The sequence below is a fragment of the Montipora foliosa genome, chromosome 10 (assembly GCF_036669935.1).
Source record: "Montipora foliosa isolate CH-2021 chromosome 10, ASM3666993v2, whole genome shotgun sequence".
NCBI lineage: Eukaryota > Metazoa > Cnidaria > Anthozoa > Scleractinia > Acroporidae > Montipora > Montipora foliosa.
Window position 1 is genome coordinate 21,279,426 of NC_090878.1, and position 6,371 is coordinate 21,285,796.

At 39.8% G+C, this 6,371-nt stretch overlaps 1 long non-coding RNA gene across 1 annotated transcript in view; it reads left to right on the forward strand.

Moving 5' to 3' along the window:
* Nucleotides 1-2,763: 2,763 nt before the first annotated feature.
* Nucleotides 2,764-6,371, forward strand: part of LOC137973052 (uncharacterized) — a 9,391-nt gene continuing 5,783 nt past the window's right edge. The window contains exons 1-3 of the long non-coding RNA XR_011117158.1: nucleotides 2,764-2,828; nucleotides 4,532-4,617; nucleotides 5,820-5,900. This is a non-coding gene — a long non-coding RNA (uncharacterized lncRNA). The remainder of the gene's footprint in view (nucleotides 2,829-4,531; nucleotides 4,618-5,819; nucleotides 5,901-6,371) is intronic.

Consider the following 6,371-nt stretch of genomic DNA (forward strand, 5'->3'; position numbering starts at 1 on the left):
TTGCTAAAAAATTCATTGCATCTAATTTTGAAATTATTTTTTTACATATGATGTTTTAGTATTTATGAGTCAATGAGTCATGAGTCAATGAGTTTAGTGCAGTTACCCTAACCCATAAAATGAAAGCTAAAATTTCAGAGAGTGCTTAGGCCTAATCACTGAAATGAGGGCTTAGGCTTGATCAATAAATTATTGCTATATTGACTGTGACTCATTGACTCATTGACTCATTGACTCATTGACTCATGGAATCATGGGACCTCTTTACATATGGAAAGGTAACAGGAGTTATTTCTGTGAAGTCTTATCCAGAAAACTGCAACATGATTATGCCCCCTTTCAAATGTAGCTTTGTATGCTTTTGCTCAATGTCTTTGAACGATTATTACGGAAATATGAAGTTATGGTTTTTTTAAAAGTAAAAGTTAAATCTAATGCAAGGGGATTAAAATTATTGAAGCAGCTGTGTTGCAACCAGAGTCCGCAAAGAGAGGTTAGATAATTTGTTGTACTGGAAGTAAGTAGTAGGCCAGCGTGAAATTTTTGTGAAAAGTTTTGGAGGGTGGCACTGAATCACCTTCAACAAGTTTTCTAAACTTTGAAAATACCTAATTTTATATCCTCCTGCTTTTTTATTGCTGGAAGATAAAATCAATTCCTGATTAATTTTTTTTGTTGTCACACATTAACCCATGTGGTGAAAGCGTATTTATTAGCTGTAGTAATATTTTGTTACAGTAAAATTCTCCCTGCTAGTAAGCTGGATTTCTGAATCAAATCAAATATTGTTGTTTTTGTTGTTTTGGCTATTCAGAGTTAACCTAATCTATGTTTATTTCTATAATTTGGAGGAAAGCAAACAATTGGCATTTTGCTTGGAACAAAATAATTGCAACTAGTGTGCCTAAAATATGAGGTGCTATGACATGTAGTGTATGACATGGTTATTATAAGTATGATTATAATAAAGGTTAGCAAATGCAAGTTAAGAGAATATTTATTTGAGAACAAACGAAAGAAAGCATAACGCTTTTGAAGTCTTTTTCGCTACTTGAGGACTGTCAATAATAGTTCTCTAGTAGCATAGCCAAATCAAAATGCAGGAATTGCATAGACCACTAGTTGGGTCCTGTCTGACCTTGTAGCTCAGTCGGTAGAGCAGCGGTGATCTAACCCGAAGGTCGTGGGTTCAATTCCCACCCTGGTCAGACATTTTCTCTGTCCTTGTGTGGGCCCCCGGGTGTGGGCCCAATTTCCATTGGTAGGGCTAACGCTCACGTGGTTTGCATGGGTAGAAAATAGCACTTCACATTATCTTCCAACAGTTAATTTGGAAGGTAATGACGTTGACAACAGCGTAAACAGAGCAGTTAAAGACACCTTGTCCCGTGTGGATAATTGACATTTTTGGTGTGATGGTTCCTGATTTTCATTCTGCCTACTAAACCATCTGTCAAGACATTGACAAGTACCAGAATTATCTTTTTTTTTTTTGAGCTCACCTGAGCGGAATGTTTCTTTTGCCTGTGTTTACAGTTTAATGCCAAGCCCCTTTGTTACCTTGATTGTTTTACACTAGATGATCTCAACCATGATGCAAAATCTTTCAGAATGTGGGCACGTTATTGTCGTTCAGTCTTTCTTTTCATGTTGCTGTTGTGATGGTTTCATCATCATCATCTCTTTCTTTACGGGCGGAGTTTAGAGTAGCTCCCTGTCATATTTCCGAAATTTTACTCTACCAGCCATGACATTCTTCAAAGGACAGACCACAACGCCGGTAACTCCATGCCCTACTCTTTGCGAATAGTGTGTGGATTCTTTTTTGTCCCAGAGGGTTGTGAAGAAGAGTTCTGAGACAGGGCCTACGGTTTGTCGTCCTAGAAAGTATAACCATTTGCAGATGTCATAACGACGGTAGCGCTTTCTCCTCAGTTACTCTAATAACCGAGTGTTGGTCTGGCGGTGGTTCGAGCCTTCACGCGTGGAAGTCCGATACTCAACGAACTGAGCCATTAGACTTAACTATTAGAGTGTAGTGTGAGCGTTAGCCCTACTCATGAATGGGCCACATAAGGACAGAGAAAAACTCTGGCCAGGGTGGGAATTGTTCCCTTCCTTGCAACTGAGCCATTAGCCTGCGTAGCAAGCGTTTCCGTGGGGGGATATGGAAGACTTTTAATGTGTTGGCCGCGCGAAAAGTGGGGCGAGACAAGAAGGAAAGGCTTGCAGACAGTCAACACTCATGGTCATCCCAAAATGACATGGACAATTCGTAACAATTACACGACCTAGTATCCCATCTTATTACGACCAGGTTACCTCTGTAAAGAGAATGAAAACATGCAGAATTGGAGCTTTAGTTCAACAAGAAATAGCGTTTCTAAGCTAAGCCGCGCTGATCTACGGTATTTAGGTCTAAAAACCCCTTTGAAGACGGTTAGCGTCAATTGTTTTGCTGGGTACCACTATGTCAATACTCTAAAAAATTCGACTTTCCGGGAGCTTGTCTCGTTACTCTAGTGGATATCGGAAACTGCAAGGAGAAGCCATCGATCCGGGTGCAAACTCTTTGCCTCGCCTATTGTGAATCTTCTCTGCTTGTTTAAAATGTTTGTGTCGTTGAAGTAGATTTGAGGTCTAAAGTAGATTGTACGTCGTGTAAGTTGAATAGAAGGGAAATGTCAGTTTGAGGGATGGCCATGAGTGCTGACCGCAGACAAACCCCTGCATTTTGAAAACCGCATGTCATAAATTGACCAAGAAAATGTTGGTCTTTCATAGCGAAACTGAACTTTGGGCAAGAGAATCTAAAGCAATTTGACAAGGTAAATAACGATAATGTTGACCAATATTAGTAAATAGATACTCTTCCTGAAGGCGGCTTCCAAGCCCAACTATGGAAATGTCGTCGTAAAAATTTCCCGCGGCGATAAGATTTTAATGTTTAAATTTGGTAAGGCAAATATTCTAAATGCTGTGAACAAAAGTGCTTCTAGTAAATTTCAGAGTACCTGAAATCCGAACGAATGTTGTTTGTAAAAACAAGCCCGCCGAAATTACTAGCTTTTCCAACACAATTTTCTGTCCAGTGATAATAACACCTTGTTGTTGGTGCTTGTGTATTTAACGTTTTCCAGAAAGTGATGTTAAAATTGAAGGAACAGCTACAAGTAGTCTATCGCACTTGCTTCTGCAATAATGTGAAGGCTTCGAAATCCCGAAGCGTTGGCATTGAAAATGCACTACAGGAGCTCCACAGCCGTGCAAAACACAAGGATCTCGTAAGATTTAATCATTTAGGAGCCTGTTTACTAGCCAGCCGATGAGCCGAAATCCCCATTAATTGAAGGCCTTCTTGATTTGATCGTTCGCAATACTTTTGAGAGGACTAATTAAGTCTTAATAGGCCACTTTCGTATTCTAACGGTTGGACTGGATCTAGCATGAAGTGGAGGCTTATGCGGGCAAATTAATTTGCATTTGAAAAGATCTGCCCGCATTAGCCTCCATTCCATGTTAGATCCAATCCAGCCGTGAGAATTCGAAAATGGTCTATTTAGGACGGTGCCTACTAATTCAAAGGTATTTTTGCCCCGGTTTATGATTATAGAGAAAATGTAGATCTTAACTAGTGTTATTGAAATCCAAACAGAAAATTGGGAGTAACCACGCATTTTTGAAAGATAATAAATAATATTAGTAAAGAGCTTTAAAATACAAAGCAATGTATGGCGTTCTGTCTCAAGTTGAAGCTTAACTATCTCTCAAAAATGCATTGTTACCCGCCAGATTTCTCTTTGGATACCAAGAGTACTTGAGTACTTACTAAGATCTACTATTTCCGTATAGTTTTAACCGCGCAAAATATCCCTGTATTAATAAGCACCACCCATAGGAAATCCGACTATCTCGAGATGCGCAGAACGTATGCGCAATAATAATAGTAGGCGCCGTCCTTAATACGCAGGCATTGCTTTCGTAGAAAATGAGGCTTTTCCCGAAACCAGCGGGACGAGCAAATTATCCCCCTTGTCGAGCGTTTTAATAAATCGAAATTTGTTCTTCTTCTTTAAGCCACCGCTAAATCCTTTAATCGACAACGGAACTAACTGCTCGATGTAACACTTCTTTAAAGAAGGTCTCTTCGCCATTTAGCCTGCGTAGTGAGTGATTTCAGCGAGCGAAAAACGAGTCCAGCAAAAGCGAATAACTTTCTCTGATTATTCGCTTGCTACTGGGATACATTATTGTGACATGAGGGACTGAGGTGTCAATCAAAAATTCCGAATTGTGCAATCAGAGATCCCGCTCGTGAGCTAACTGGAGTTTTCATAATTAAGGGGTTTGTCCGCAAGCGTTTCCTTCTCCTCTCCTCCCCTTCCCCCCCAATTTTTTTTTTTTGCGCTAGCCCTATTTTCGCGCGGCCAGGAAAATGAATTCGTTTCTCGCCCGCTGGAGACGCTTGCTACGCAGGCTACTGAGCCATCGGTGCACGATTTTGTCAATTCCGACATGTATTTTTTTGTAGTACATAGAGCATCTGCCACTAAGGAAACAAGTACATGCCATGACTCAGCCAAAGAAACAGGAGCAAGAGAAAGCCGAAGTAAAAAAGTAAGTGATTCGTTTATGTTTTGCTAGGTTAGGTTTTTTCTGGGGATGGCCCTTTGAAAACTGGAAAATCTTGCAACTGACTGAAGTAAAAAAAACCTGAGCTTCTCAATAGAGCCAAAGTAACATTGCTTGCAATAACTCTCTTCTTTAAGTACTCTGTGTTACATGTATAGGGGGTAGGGGTCTGAGGAGAGAAAAATATAAATAATGAGGGCGTGTTAAGGACGGTGCGTTCTAACTTAAAGTTTCTTTTTCGCGATTTATGAATATGCGGGAAAAGCAGATCTTAACAAATGTTATTGAAATCCAAAAAGAAAATTAGAGGTAGCCTCGCCTTTTTTGAAAATAAATAATCAACAATATATGTAAAACGGTTTAATATACAAAGTAATGTATCGCGTTCTTTTCCAAATCGAATCTTAATTATCTCTGAAAAATGCTTGGTTACCCCTAATTATTTTTTCGGATAACAACCGCGCACCGGTGGCTCAGTTGGTTGAGCATCGGGTTGTCACTCGGGAGGTCGTGAGTTCAACTCCGGCCGGACCAACACTCAGGGTCTTTAAATAACTGAGGAGAAAGTGCTGCCTTTGTAATTACATTTGCAAATGGTTAGACTCTTTAGTCTTCTCGGATAAGGACGATAAGCCGGAGGTCCCGTCTCACAACCCTTCAATGTTCATAATCCTGTGAGACGTAAAAGAACCCGCACACTTGTCGCAAAGAGCAGGGCATGTAGTTCCCGGTGTTGTGGTCTGTCTTCTGTGGTGTATCATGGTTGGGAGGGTAAATGCTCGGAGAAATTAGCTACACCAAGCTACTCTGAAAATCCGAGGGTAAATAAAGATGTATGATATGTATGATATGATATGATATGAAGAGCAAGTGCTAAGCTCTGCTTTTTCCGCATCGTTGTAAACCACGCAAAAATATCCCGGTATTAGCAAGCGCATCCATAGGCAACCCAAATATCTTGGTATGCGCAGAACGAATGAAGTCCCCCCTTCCTTTAAAATTAATTTTAAAGCTCTTTTTCAGGCTTTCATGAAAACAAACAAAGAAGCGAAAAACTGCCCCTTCTCATACGGCGATCTTTTTGGAATGCATTTTTGTTTTAAAGAGCTAATTCATAGGTGGTAAAGTCAGTGAGGGTCAAGGCTTGTTTTTATGAGTATCATTTAGCCATTAAACTATTCTTTCAGGCAGTTCTTTCTCCGAATCTTCAGAGTTGGAGCCTGATGACGATGATGACATTTCTAGCTATTCTGGACAAATGAAATCAAGTATGTATTTAACGTTCTCGTCTTTATAGCCGTTTACAAGCCTTGCTGATCTCGGTATGCCAACAGATAGTTTTTATCTTGCAAATTTGTGGTTTTTTTAAGAGAACTTACGGTGACCTAGCTGGCCTTTTTGTGGGATGTAGAGGCCTGAAGACCACTTTATTCCTTTCGCCATCTTTTTTGCGGGAGTATCTCGTTCGCGATGTAACATTAAGATGTATAAATCATTAGAGGGATTTTTCAGAAAAGATCGCCACCCGAAAATAATGGAGAGGGAACGGAGCATCAAGAAAATCATTGCATGTTATGTTGAGTTATTTGGAGTGCATGGTCTTTCAGGAACATGCGATGGGTAAAAAGATATTGTTAATATAAATAGTCAAAGACAATGGAAATAGTAGTAGTTCCCATATTTTTATCGCAGATCATCCTTAGTTTGTTACACTTATGAACACAATTTTCAATATTTAG